The sequence below is a fragment of the Pseudophryne corroboree genome, chromosome 2 (assembly GCF_028390025.1).
Source record: "Pseudophryne corroboree isolate aPseCor3 chromosome 2, aPseCor3.hap2, whole genome shotgun sequence".
NCBI lineage: Eukaryota > Metazoa > Chordata > Amphibia > Anura > Myobatrachidae > Pseudophryne > Pseudophryne corroboree.
The window spans coordinates 1000905018-1000919002 of record NC_086445.1 but is presented as its reverse complement, the minus strand read 5'-3'; the positions used below and the strand labels follow the sequence as shown (position 1 = coordinate 1000919002).

Below are 13985 nucleotides of genomic sequence, written 5' to 3'. Positions count from 1 at the left end.
TAAAGGTGGTGGGGTTGGAATATTACTGTCCCAATTTTTCACATACACAGTTCTACCTCAGGTTCCATCACTCACATTCACATCGTTTGAAGTTCACTCTATCAGAATTTTCACCCCCTTTTCTCTGCTTGTTGCAGCTATCTATCGCCCTCCTGGGCAACCCAAACATCAATTTCTAGAAGATTTTTCTGCCTGGCTCCCACACTTCTTATCCTCTGACATCTCCACCATCATTATAGGTGATTTCAATATCGCTCTTGACAGTCCACAATTTGTTCATGCCTCCAAACTCCTCTCTCTAACCTCTCTTGGCCTCACCCAATGGTCCGACTCCTCTACTCACCAGGAGGGTCACTGCCTTGATCTTGTATTCACCAGGCTCTGCTCAGTCTCTGAATTCATTAACTCTCCTTTCCCTCTCTCTGATCTCTCTATTACTCTAAACTCTATGACACTAAAACCTAGCAAGCCTCCTCTAACCTGCAGAAATACTTACAATATACATTTTCAACAACTTTCCACCTCTCTGCAACCACTGCTCTCACTAATTTCTACATTCTCTTCCCTTACCTTATTAATTTCTACATTTACCTCACCTGACACTGCTGTATCCCACCTGCACCAGACCCTAGAGAGTGCCCTTGATGAAGTGGCTCCAGCTATCCATCAAACTCCACATAGGCTTAGATGCCAACCATGGTACTCTAAATCAACAAGACACCTACAAAAATGGTCACGTAAAGTAGAACGTCAGTGGCGTAAATCTCGGAATCCAAGTGACTTTCTCACATATAAGACCACCTACCACCTACCACTCCTGTCGTCAGGCCCTGAACACTGCCAAACAAACATATTTCCAATCTCTCATCTCTTCTCATGCCACCAACCCCAAGCAACTTTTTAATACATTTAAATCACTTCTTTACCCTCCCTCACCTCCCCCACTAGCTACTATCCGTGCACAAGAACTTGCTTCCTACTTCAAGGATAAGATTGATAAAATCCAAGATGCAATGGTATGCACTAACTCAGCCAGTGACCTGCTCAATTCCCTACCTCTAAGCCTCTGGCACTTTCTCTTCATTTGATCCCACCAGTGAAGATTAAGTATCAACACTCTTTTCATCCTCCTACTCCACTACCTCTCCTCTTGATCCTATACCCTCACAAGTCAGTAAAACTTTGGCTTCTGTCCTTATCCCAACCTTAACTAAAATCTGTTCTCTCTCTCTCTACTGGTATCTTTCCTTTCTCTGTTTAAGCATGCAGTGATTGCTCCCATTCTGAAAAAAAACACAATTCTGACCCAAACACTCTCTCTAACTACCGTCCCATCTCTCAGCTACCAGGTCCCTCCAAGCTACTTGAGAGACTTGCCTACACTCGCCTTAGGGGCCCTACGGATACGGCCGACGAGCGACCCGGCGGCGGGGGGGCAGTGACGGGGAGTGAAGTTTCTTCACTCCCCCCGTCACGCGGCTCCATAGAACTGCAGGCAAATATGGACGAGATCGTCCATATTGGCCTGCATGCACAGCCGACGGGGGACCAGCGATGAACGAGCGCGGGACCGCGCATCGTTCATCGCTGGAGCCTCCACACTGAAAGATATGAACGAGTTCTCGTTCATTTATGAACGAGATCGTTCATATCTTTCAAAAAATCGGCCAGTGTGTAGGGCCTATTACACACACAACTCCTACTACTTACTAGACCCACTTCAGTCAGGCTTTCGTGCCCAACACTCCACAGAGACGGCACTGACCAAAGTAGTAAACGATCTAGTCACTGCTAGATCAAAAGGCCATTACACACTACTTATTCTCCTAGATCTCTCTGCTGCTTTTGACACTGTTGACCACTCTCTTCTCATACAAACACTACAATCCCTAGGTCTTCAGGACACAGCCCTTACTTGGTTCTCATCCTACCTATCTAATCGCTCTTTCAGTGTTCACTTCTCTGATTCCACATCCTCTTCTCTACCTCTATCAGTTGGAGTACCGCAAGGCTCAGTCTTAGGTCCTCTGCTTTTCTCTATCTATACCACATCTCTTGGTAAAACTAATCAGCTCCTTTGGATTTCAATATCATTTGTACGCTGATGATACTCAACTCTACCTATCCTACCCAGATTTATCACCATCTGTATTGATCTGTGTCGCTGAATGCCTGTCTGCCATTTCATCTTGGATGTCATCTCGCCACCTCAAACTCAACATTTCCAAAACAGAATTAATAATTTTCCCGTCAGCCAAGAGTAGTTACCAACCTGATATCTCCATAACTGTTGACAATGCGACTATCCACCCTACCCCACAAGCTCGCTGCCTAGGTGTCATCCTTGACTCTTAACTGTCCTTTGTTCCACACATTCAATGTCTCCAAATCATGTTACATGCATCTAAAAAACATATCCAAAATACGTCCTTATCTTACACAAGACACTGCAAAAACTCTAATCCAAGCACTCATCATCTCCCGCACTGATTATTGCAATACTCTCCTTACTGGTCTTCCCAAATATAGGCTCTCACCACTACAATCCATTTCGAATGCAGCTGCGAGGCCAATTTTCCTCGCTAGACGTTGATCGTCTGCAGATCGCTCTGTCAGTCCCTCCATTGGCTACCGGTATTCTACCGTATTCAATATAAAATACTTACATACAAGGCTATTAACCAAATTGCACCAACATACATCTCTTCACTCATCTCCAAATATCTCCCTACCAGACCTATCTGCTCTTCACAAGATCTGCGTCTCTCATCCACACGCATTACTTGTTCCCACTCAAAATTACAAGACTTTATCCGGGCTGCACCCACTCTGTGGAATGCCCTCCCACGCACAATAGGACTCACCTCTAGTCTCCAAACCTTTAAACGTTCCCTGAAAACTCATCTCTTCAGACAAGCCTATCAAATTCCAGACCCACCCACATAACCTTCAATGCTTCCCTATCCAGTTACATCCTCTCTGTACAGTCCACATAACCTCACATTTTGTCTTCCAACATTGCTGGGTGATCATATCATACAACCCATTAAGAACCTAGCAATCTGGTGAACCATTATGTAACAGGTAACATCTATCCTTGTGTATCAATGCCTATTTCCCTATAGATTGTAAGCTTGCGAGCAGGGCCCTCCTACCTCTATGTCTATCTGTTTTTGCCCAGTTTTGTTCTATTACTGTTGTTCTAATTGTAAAGCGCAACAGAATATGCTGCGCTATATACAAAACTTTTAATTAATAAATAATAAATATGGTCAACATGAATTTGGTTGACAGGAACATAAGGTCAATATAGTCCCAAGGTCGGCAGGTAAAAGCTTGACGATGCTTAAGGTTGAAATTATCAACATTTTTTTTTTCATGTTTTTCCAACTTTTGCTTGATTTACTATACACGTGGACCACGACTGGAAATAGTAACCTGTGGTGAGTTTATTGCTTTAAGTGTGACGAGCGGAGCGAGCCTGCAAGGGTATACATCCACTGATTGTGCTTAGATATGGTTAAACATACAAACAATTGTGTTGACCTTTTCGTGTCGACCATTGTCATGTTGAGCCTTTGTACCTGTCAACCTAATGTATGTTGACCTAATAAACCACACCCGCTGGAAGGCTGGCCGTGGGAAAGGCAATAGCATCCTAGGGGTGAAGGGGGTTCTGAGAACCACCTGGCAGTGGCGACACCACTTACTTTGTTCTCGTCATGGGATGCGGTTAATTTACCGGCTGTTGGGATCCTGGTTTTCAGGAGACTGACGCTGGAATCCCGACAGCCTGTGAAATGCTGGCAGACAAAATCCCGACTGAAGCCCGGAATTTCCACTCGGGGAAATATAATAGTGTGGCGAGCAAAGTTCGCCACTGGGCCCGATGCGTGGCTAGTGCAGTGAGCATTCCGGCGTCATCCGCCGGTAAATCATATCGAACCCCTCGTCATGTGTGCATCATTTCACTGTTTTATTTGTGTTCTTATGTAACCTCATATTTTCGCAGTTGAGAGATTATTGTCTGACTGCGCATGCGTCTAAGTCACACTGCGTGTCTGCCGAAAGTGACTGACCGGGACCCTTTGGGGTGGTTGTGAGAGGTGGTGCTTTCGGGGCGTGTCTCAGCCTGCGATGCCGTATGCAGTAACTGTGGCTCTGGCGTCTCACTTCGTGCCGCCATGCTGCGCAGCCACAGGGCTACAGAGAGGTTCAATAATCTACCAATCTGCAACCGAGGCTGCCACTTTGTACATAGCCGATGAAACTGGGAAAGCCACCGGTGAGTGTCTCTCATAAGAGTCCAAGGAAGCAGCAGTGGTAGCATATCCAACCGCACCTGAATGACCCCCGGTATCTGTGTACACATTCGCAGCTGCGGTGGCAGTGTACAATTCTTAATCAGGCCCTACAGACACTAGGACAATCTTTGGCCAACACCCCACAGCATAGCACAAAAGGTGGTTCTGACCATCATTGCACCCAGGGGCTCGGGTGTAAAAGGTCACCAATTGTGAATGAGGACTTTGATGCAATACAGAATGTATCTTTGCCCACTGTGTGCCAGGCCTTAGGACTAACTCTTCTTTTCTATACCTCTCCTCCCACCCGCTCTCTAGGTGATGGCAGCGGTGCCCTCGGGGGGTACACTTGTAAATGGCCTGGAATATTGGGAAGGGGGAGGCAGGCACTGATGATCCCATCCGACACTTCACTGAATGTTTTCTCCTTTGTTCACCGCTTGCTCATCAGTGTGTCTCCAATTCTGAAGCCATAGCGACTGGGTTAGTTACACAGGTGTCAGTGTACATTGGCCCTCATTCCGAGTTGTTCACTCGCTAGCAGATTTTAGCAGCATTGCACACGCTAGGTCGCCGCCCTCTGGGAGTGTATCTTCGCTTAGCAGAATTGCGAACGAAAGATTAGCAGAACTGCGAATAGAAAATTCTTAGCAGTTTCTGAGTAGCTCGAGACTTATAGGCCCTACACACTGGCCGATTTTCTGAAAGATATGAACGATCTCGTTCATAAATGAACGAGAACTCGTTCATATCTTTCAGTGTGGAGACTCCAGCGATGAACGATGCGCGTCCCCGCGCTCGTTCATCGCTGGTCTCCCGTCGGCTGTGCATGCAGGCCAATATGGACGATCTCGTCCATATTTGCCTGCACTTCAATGCAGCCGCGTGACGGGGGGAGTGAAGAAACTTCACTCCCCCCGTCACTGCCCCCCCGCCGCCGGGTCGCTCGTCGGCCGTATCCGCCGTCGGGCAGCTCGGCGGCGGGTCGGCCAGTGAGTAGGGCCCTTTACTCCTACACTGCGATCAGCTCAGCCCGTTTCGTTCCTGGTTTGACGTCACAAACACGCCCTGCGTTCGGCCAGCCACTCCCCCGTTTCTCCAGACACTCCCGCGTTTTATCCTGGCACGCCTGCGTTTTTCCGCACACTCCCTGAAAACGGCCAGTTTCCGCCCAGAAACACCCACTTCCTGTCAATCACACTCCGATCACTTCAACGATGAAAATTCTTCGTTCGGACGTGAGTAAATCTACTAAGTTTTGAGCTAAAATACTTAGCGCATGCGCACTGCGTACCATGCGCATTTTCGCATTAATCGCTCCGTTGCGAAAAACGGCAACGAGCGAACAACTCGGAATGACCTCCATTGTGTCTACAGAAAAATGGCTGCCGATTATAAATCTGTGTGCATGTCTATAGGTCTGTCTCCGTGTGTGTATGGCTACATCTCATTTTGTTTGAGGCATGGGAGAGACGTTGACAAGAACGGTAGCTTGTGTCACTCTGTTCCTTAGCCTGTGGAACTATAAGTCTCATCATACCCTGTCAGTCTTCCTAACGACTCACAAGTCTATTATGATACTCGGTATAAGTTGAACAGCAGCAAACTACACAGCCATCAGATATAAGCAGTGACCTTTATTACCAATGCTCTGGCAATACTAGGTCTGATTATTAATATCAGTAACCACAATTTAGGTAGCGACAACATATCACGCAGTGCTTCCAGAGAATTAATAACCATTCACACCAGTCCCTGCCCCAGTGGAGCTTACAGTTTAAGGGGCAACGTATGGACTCGCAGCCCACCCTCTTAATGCCTGGCCAGTCTGTCCCATGCAGCTTCCTCTGTATGACCACGCCAGAACACAAAACCAATAAAGCAATATCACAAACCCCACGTTTGCCACTTTTGAAGTCTCTACAGGGAGGATCATTTTGTCAGGAAATCATTCTGGCAGATTCATTCTAGGGGTTAAAAATCCACGTGACGGCCCAAACAGTGACGACAAATTACAGCGCAGCATTGCTGAATAGGTTATAGAAGGTTAAAAAATAAATATACAAGAGCAAGAACAATAATTATGGTATTTATCAAGGAGGCAGGTGGTGAACAAGGGCCCATACCTGGTAAATATTAGCAGTGCGCTTCCTGCTAGCAAGCTGTGTTTACCATCATGCACCAGCGAGAGAAGATCGTTATCTTTTAACTCTTTCCACCATGAACAATTCCAGTCAGACCCGAAACACCACAAATTGAGCCGAGGATTCATTTGTCCACAGCCGTTCCCAAATCTAAAATATTGGGTGTCCATATGAATGAGCGAAGCAGGCTAACAGGCACAACTGCGCACACAGAAGGGTTCCGGGGACCCATTATTCCAGAAACGACCGGTATTAGTGCGTACAGATGACGCAATCTCACGCCATTCGGTTTGCAGAAGGAAAAAGTTGCTCTATAAAAAGTTCTTTGAATTTTTTCTTTGAAAAGGCAACTTTGTCACAAGTTCTAAAACTTTTCCCAGCTTGACCTCCACAGACCAGCAGCTGGAAGATTAATCAGGATACAGAATCGCAACTCAATATATTGTGCACATCTCCAGCAGTGAGATAAATGCCTCAATCAAAGCAAACGTCATAAAGGATGCAACTAATCAGCAAACACACAGCCGGGATCTGCCAAACACCCCCTGTGGAAAACATAACATGTATTACAGATACTGCCTGAGACGCACATACTGTACACACGGACCGCTTCATGGATAAGGCGGCTATGTGGATGGCTACGTCAGGCTCTATTGCAGAGGCCGGTAGTAAGGCTGGTGTGGTGTCACTAGCAGGGAGTCTTACCATCATCATTTGGCTAAGATGTTCTGCAACAGCTGTGGTGGCTCATTCCACCATTACCACTCTGTCCATCGCACCGGCTGAACCTATGTAATGGGACATCGGGTGGGCAGCATAGCTTGTAGACTAGTAAATAGAGTGAAGTTGCCCATAGCAACCAACCAGATTCTACCTATCATATTATAGAATGCACTTGATAAATTCTAGCTAGCAGCTAATTATGGATCAACTTTGCCACTCTTTAGAAGATTTGATACCTCTCCCCCTATAGCGCCAGAACACTCACAGAACCACTTTCTCATAAGTTCTTTGTGTATGTCACCCAATTGCACGTACGTAAAGGTTACACATGCAAATGATCACTAGCAATCGCTACGTATCAGAGAACATGGGGCAGATGTATTAAGCCTGGAGAAGTGATAGAGCGGTGATAAGTGCAAGGTGATAACGCACCAGCCAATCAGCTCATACCTGTCAATTTACATATTGGAGCTGATTGGGTGGTGTGTTATCACCTTGCACTTATCACCAATATCACTTCTTTATGCTGTCTCCAAGCTTAATACATCTGCCCCAAAACTGCATAAGAAAACTGGATCAGAGCAAACTGATCACTAGTGTGAATAATCACTAAGAAAATATTAGGCACAATTATCACTAGTGGCTGGGGGGGGATTCATCTGTGCAAGTGGCCAGCGGTGAATGAGATTAGCCTAACTGGTGAAAATCAGTAAGCTAGGGGGCACACTCATTAATCACATGGAAATAAAATAACTTGTGAGTCAAAATATTTAATAAGTGCAAATGTGCACCAGTGAGTGGGTATATATGTGGCTTGCAAAAAATGTTCGGGGACCAAGTTTGAATAGGGATGTCTCACTAGTTGGATTGATCAGCAGTGACTGACTGCATTCTGCCTTTGGGAATCACTAGAGTGTGGTGATATTCCACTAATGGCAGTGATCAGTGGTGATATATTCCACCAGTGGGAGTGATCAGCTGTGAGTGGTGATAGTCCACCAGTGGGAAGAAACTGTGCCGAGTAGTGATATTCCCCCACTGGCAGTGATGGTATGGTCACCAGCAGGAGGTGGGAGTGATCAGTGGTGAGTGGGGTGATATACCCCAGTGGGAGAGATCAGTGGTGATTTGTGATGGTCACCAGCGGGTGGTGGTATACAGCCAGTGGAAGAGGTCAGTGGTGAGTATGGTGATATAAGCCATAAGTGGGAGTGGTGATTTGTGATGGTCACCAGTGGGAGAGATCAGTGGAGATTTGGGAAGGGATGGTCACCAGTGGGAGGTGGTATACAGCCAGTGGAAGAGGTCAGTGGAGTGGGGTGATATACTCCTAGTGGGAGAGGGCAGGGGTGACTTGGGATGGTCACCAGTGAGAAGTGGTATTCAACCAACGGGAGGCATGAGTGGGGACATTCCCCCAGTGGGAGGTGGTGTACAGCCAGTGGGGCAGATCAGCAGTGAGTGGGGATACATGGGGAGCAGGTGGACAGGGTATATGGGGAACTAGCTACGGTCACTTTCCCTTACACCTGCCTGACCTAGTCCTAGCCCTGCACCCACCTGCACCTCTGTCTCCTCCCCGCCGCCGGGCAGCAGCCGCCTCTCTCCCTGTACACGGCGCGGCTGGGGATGTGGACACTGCCGGCCTGACTGTCGGAGCAGCAGCAGCCAGCGAGTGGAGCGTACCACTCTGAGGTGGGGGGGGATCTGTGATACAGATCACATTCCGGCCCTGTGTCTCATTACCTGACACCGGCAGCGTGCACTAACCACTTATTCCCGCATATGTAATATAACACTATGGCGTCATCCTGCAATACGGGTCCCGGTCGTGTGTTTCGAAGAGCTGCTGTTCCCGCGTCTCCCCCTCTGCAGCACATGGTACAGTCCGCCAGGCTGGGTGGTTGGTCAGGTTCTGCTGCTGGTGACGTCACTCAGTGTAATCTCCTCTCCCTGCTGGTGACAGGGGTATATTTACTAAAGATCGATCTAAATCGATGTTGGGCTTCTGGGACTAAACCGCACATTTAGTATATTTCAAAATTAACATAAAAAATATGGTTGTAAATGTGTGTTTTATCCCTGGAAGCCCAACATCCATAGGCGTTTCTATCATGGGTCCAGGGGGGGGGGGGGGGCCACACCGCACACATTGCACCCATATATTAATACCTCTCTCCGGAGTCCAATGTCGGGCGCTGCAGCCACAGCTGTCGCGGCAAAAAAAATAACTTCCAAAATGGCCGCCGCGCATGCGCAGTACGAAGTTTGTCTCCTGAACATTGCGCGCACCATGTTTCCGGAGACCTGCACATGTGCAGTAGACTCCGCCCATCAGTATATACCAATAACGGCATCCCGGCCGTCGGTATGGCGGCAGCAGGGCAAGCAGAAAGAGTACCCTTTGCGGGCTCGCAACGCTGTGCTCGCCACAGGTTATATTCCCACTCTATGAGTGTCATGGACAACTTAACTACAACCCTTCCCCACTGTGTCCTATAACTGTTCCCTTAGGGGGGGTTATATTATATTTGCCGAAATTTTGGGATGCCCCCACAGGGCACCGCAGGGGGAATTCAATGCGGTTTACTCAGGAAGTTGGCGGCCGAGTGGCAGCTCTGGGAGACTTGCCCACGCTTCCCAGCATCCAGGAGCACCACATGATTTTCGGAAGCCTCCGAGATGATCCGGGAGAGTAGGGAAGCACTGCCTATGTATTAACAGTAATTTGCAGGAAATCTTCAGAAAACCTGTTTTCGGATGAAGTGTCACAAAAAAAAAGTTATCACCAGAATTTAAGAAGATCTACAGCCAGGGGTGTATCTACCTATTGGCCAGGATGGCACTCGCCAGGGCGCCAGGCAAGGAGGGGGCGCCGCCTGGCTGTGCCACCCGCGGCCAAAAGAGAGAAAAGCAGTACTGTCTGACTGTACCTGGTGAGAGTCTGTTACTGCTGGAGCGGCGCTGGTGTCCGGCAGCACCGAACTTGTAATCAGACTCAAAATAAACTACAGCTCCCAGCAGCCCTTGTTGCTGGGAGCTCCCGGTGGCAAGGGCTGCTGGGAACTGTAGTTTATTGTGAGTCTGATTACAAGTGCGGTGCTGCCGGACACCGGCGCCACGCCGGCAGTAACAGACTCTCACCAGGTACACAGCAATTGTTATATAGCACAGTGCTATAGATCTATTTGTTGTTGAAGAGAATATAAAAGTGTCAGTGTTTGGGAGAAGGGACTGTAGTACCTGGAAAACTACACAATTATCATGCATGTTAGATGTAAGTAAGTAGTGAATAAGCGAAAACTTTAACTTGTTGAGTGTAATAAAGAAAATACATATCTTACCTATTTCAAGGCCATGTTCAAGGAAATGTATATCAGTTAATTGTATAATTGATCATTTTATCTTGGAAGTGATGGAACCCTGATGTTTTTTCTAACAGGAAGCACTTCTACCATCCAACTAATACTGCTTTCAGATCACAAATGCCGGATCCCACCCGGTAAGAGAAACGTGTCCTTACCGGGTGGGATCCGGCATTTGCTCAGCTTTTATTGGCTTTCCGACCCGGCAATAAACCGAGGCGGTTGCCATAGCAGCGGTGGGGCTCAGCAGCAGCAGGGTGGGGTTGGAGGGGGCGCTGGGAGATGAGCTAATCTCCTGCGCCGCCTCTCCCTATGCTGTGAATGGGAACCGTGTCGCATCGACGCAGCTCCCATTCACACTGCGCCTGACCCGGTATTCAACCCGGGTATAATCCTTCTTTTATACCGGGTTGAATTACCGGGTCAGGCGACCCGCTACTTCGCCAAAAGTGCTTTCACATCGCACACTGACCCGTGTCGACATGGCAATATGCCGTATCGATACCGGGTTATTTGTGCGATGTGAAAGGGGTATTACGGTGTTTGGTTAATGGCTGGGTCCATTTGAGGCTCATCTCACAGCAGCTCATTAGCATTTCATTCAGGATGCAGTCAAGATGCTGGCGTTTGGCATTCTGGCGGTCGGAAAGCTGACGCCATCATCCCGAAACTGCTCTGGACACTGATGCTGGCATCCCAACATAGATAGCGATGCAGAATGCCAAAATCCCGATCGAGTTGTGCCAAAGTCTCCACTGGCAAGCCACATGGGAGGGTTAGGGTTAGGCTGCAGGGAGGGAGATTAGGAAGGGTGGGTTAGGGTTAGGCACCACTGAAGAGGCTTTTGGGGGGTTAGGCGTGTTAAGGTCAGGCTGTGGGAAAGGTGGGTTAGGGGGGATGGATGGTGTAACGTGAATACGAGACACTACTGTGCGGTGTAATGTGAATGAGGGACACTACTGTGTGGCATAATTTTGAATTGGAAGTACTATTGTGTCCACGCCCTTCCCCCACAAGACCATGCCCCATTTCCAATACTCACACCTTATTCCAAATGTGGGGGGCGGGTGCCAGCCCCTTACTTTGCCAGGGGCGCTCGGACCCCTAGATACAACCCTGTCTACAGCAGCCAGAGCTGCATTAAGGCATTGGGGGTTCGGGGCACTTAAAACAGGGGGCCCTAAAGTCTCAAATTAAACTCATCAGTATTCAATAGAGACGGCATTACAATTAGGTGGTAAATATTAAAGATTCTTCAGACTAATTCCATCTTGAAAGGAATATTTATTATTATGTAACAATTTAATTAAAAATAATATGTAATACTGTTTAATCAATAGTAAATGTATGTATGTATGTATGTGTATATATATATATATATACTAGCTGTTGCCCACGGTTTCGCCCACAATGAAATTGCTTCTGACTATTTTTATTTTATTTTAGGTGTTACAGTGGTATTGCTTTGCATAGGGGCCCTGTCACAGGACTCGCCCACGTTACCCGCAGCGCTGTACTGACTTGGTGGTGGAACCGCATTCACCCACCGCTCGCAGCAATGTCACTGTGTGCCCTGTGCACAGACTGCTACAGTATGCATTACCTGTAATATATTACCTATATTTGCAAATTATAATCAAGCTCTCCAGTTATTGTGGGACTACAAGTCGCAGCATGACCTGTTAGCCGCTATGGCTCTTTGTATGTGGTGGAGATAGTTTAATACGTGCACAAACCTCCATATGAGATTACGTTGCGTACTGGACTGTCACACATGATTTTATCGGTCTTGGTCTGCTCTTTGGACTTTTAAAAATGATTTAACTCGCACACAGCCATTGGAGGGGAATTATCAGGTGATTACAGTTACTTTTAGGCCATAACTATTATTTCCATGGGAATTTATTAATTCTATCCACTGCAATATATCGATTTATTATACCTGTTAGAAAACTATATGAAGGACATTTAAACCTAAAATAGGACATAGGGGGTAATTCAGAGCTGATCGCAGCAGCAAAATTGTTAGCAGTTGGGCAAAACCATGGGGGTAATTCAGAGCTGATCGCTGCTGTGTGTTTTCACACAGATTGACAGGCCGAGGCAGTCGCTAGGCGGTAGGGGGCAGGCCGGCGGCGTTTGGCCGCTGTCTAGGGGGCACGGTCCAGGCTACGCAGGCGTGGCCGGACCATTGGGGGGGGGGGGCAGGCCGCCGCGGCTGCATGGCATCACACGCAGCCGCTGCAACCCGCAAAGGAGCTGTGCTATCAGGGAGCTACTCTTCAGGTACAAAAGCATCTCCGCTGTGCGATGCTTTTGTACTAGTGTGGGGCGGATTAGCCCTGTGCTGGGCGTCCCCCCGCATGTTTATGTGACTGATTGTAGATGTGCTAAATTTAGCACATCTGCGATCAGGTCTGAATTAGGCCCAATGTGCACTGCAGGTGGGGCAGATGTAACATGTGCAGAGAGAGTTAGATTTGGGTGGGTTATATTTCTGTGCAGGGTAAATACTGGCTGCTTTATTTTTACACTGCAATTTAGATTTCAGTTTGAACACTCCCCACCCAAATCTAACTCTCTCTGCACATGTTACATCTGTCCCACCTGCAGTGCACATGGAGGGTAATTCTGAGTTGATCGCAGCAGGAACTTTGTTAGCAGTTGAGCAAAACCATGTGCACTGCAAGGGGGGCAGATATAACATGTGCAGAGAGAGTTAGATTTGGGTGGGGTGTGTTCAATCTGCAATCTAAATTGCAGTGTAAAAATAAAGTAGCCAGTATTTACTCTGCACAGAAACAAAATAACCCACCCAAATCTAACTCTCTCTGCACATGTTATATCTGCCTCCCCTGCAGTGCACATGGTTTTGCCCAACTGCTAACAAAATTCCTTCTGCGATCAACTCAGAATTACCCCCATGGGGCCTAATTCTGAGTTGATCGCAGCAGCAAATATTTTAGCAGTTGGGCAAAACCATGTGCACTGCAGAGGAGGCAGATATAACATGTGCAGAAAGAGTTAGATTTGGGAGGGTTATTATGTTTCTGTGCAGGGTAAATACTAGTGATGAGCGGATTCGGTTTTACTCGGTTTTACTCGGTTCTCAAAACCGAATCTTATTGGCTATCCAAAACACGTGACATCAGTGAGTCAATAAGATTCGGTTTTGAGAACCGAGTAAAACCGAATCCGCTCATCAGTGGTAAATACTGGCTGCATTATTTTTACACTGCAAATTAGATTGCAGATTGAACACACCCCACCCAAATCTAACTCTCTCTGCACATGTTAAATCTGCCTCCCCTGCACTGCAGGGGAGGCAGATTTAACATGTGCAGAGAGAGTTAGATTTGGGTGGGGTGTGTTCAATCTGCAATCTAATTTGCAGTGTAAAAATAATGGTTTTGCCCATTTGCTAACAAAATTCCTGCTGCGATCAACTC

At 47.4% G+C, this 13985-nt stretch overlaps 1 protein-coding gene across 4 annotated transcripts in view; it reads right to left on the bottom strand.

Moving 5' to 3' along the window:
• DOP1B (DOP1 leucine zipper like protein B) overlaps positions 1 to 13985 on the bottom strand; it is a 153623-nt gene that overhangs the window by 135488 nt on the left and 4150 nt on the right. The window contains exon 1 of one of the 4 annotated variants that reach the window (XM_063956536.1): positions 8732 to 8922. The exons of 1 other annotated variant lie outside the window; for it this stretch is intronic. The gene's annotated coding sequence lies outside the window, so the exon portion shown is untranslated. Of the gene's footprint in view, positions 1 to 6430; positions 6797 to 8731; positions 8923 to 13985 lie in introns of those variants that run through there. 2 more of the 4 variants (XM_063956537.1, XM_063956538.1) reach the window with 2 other exon arrangements.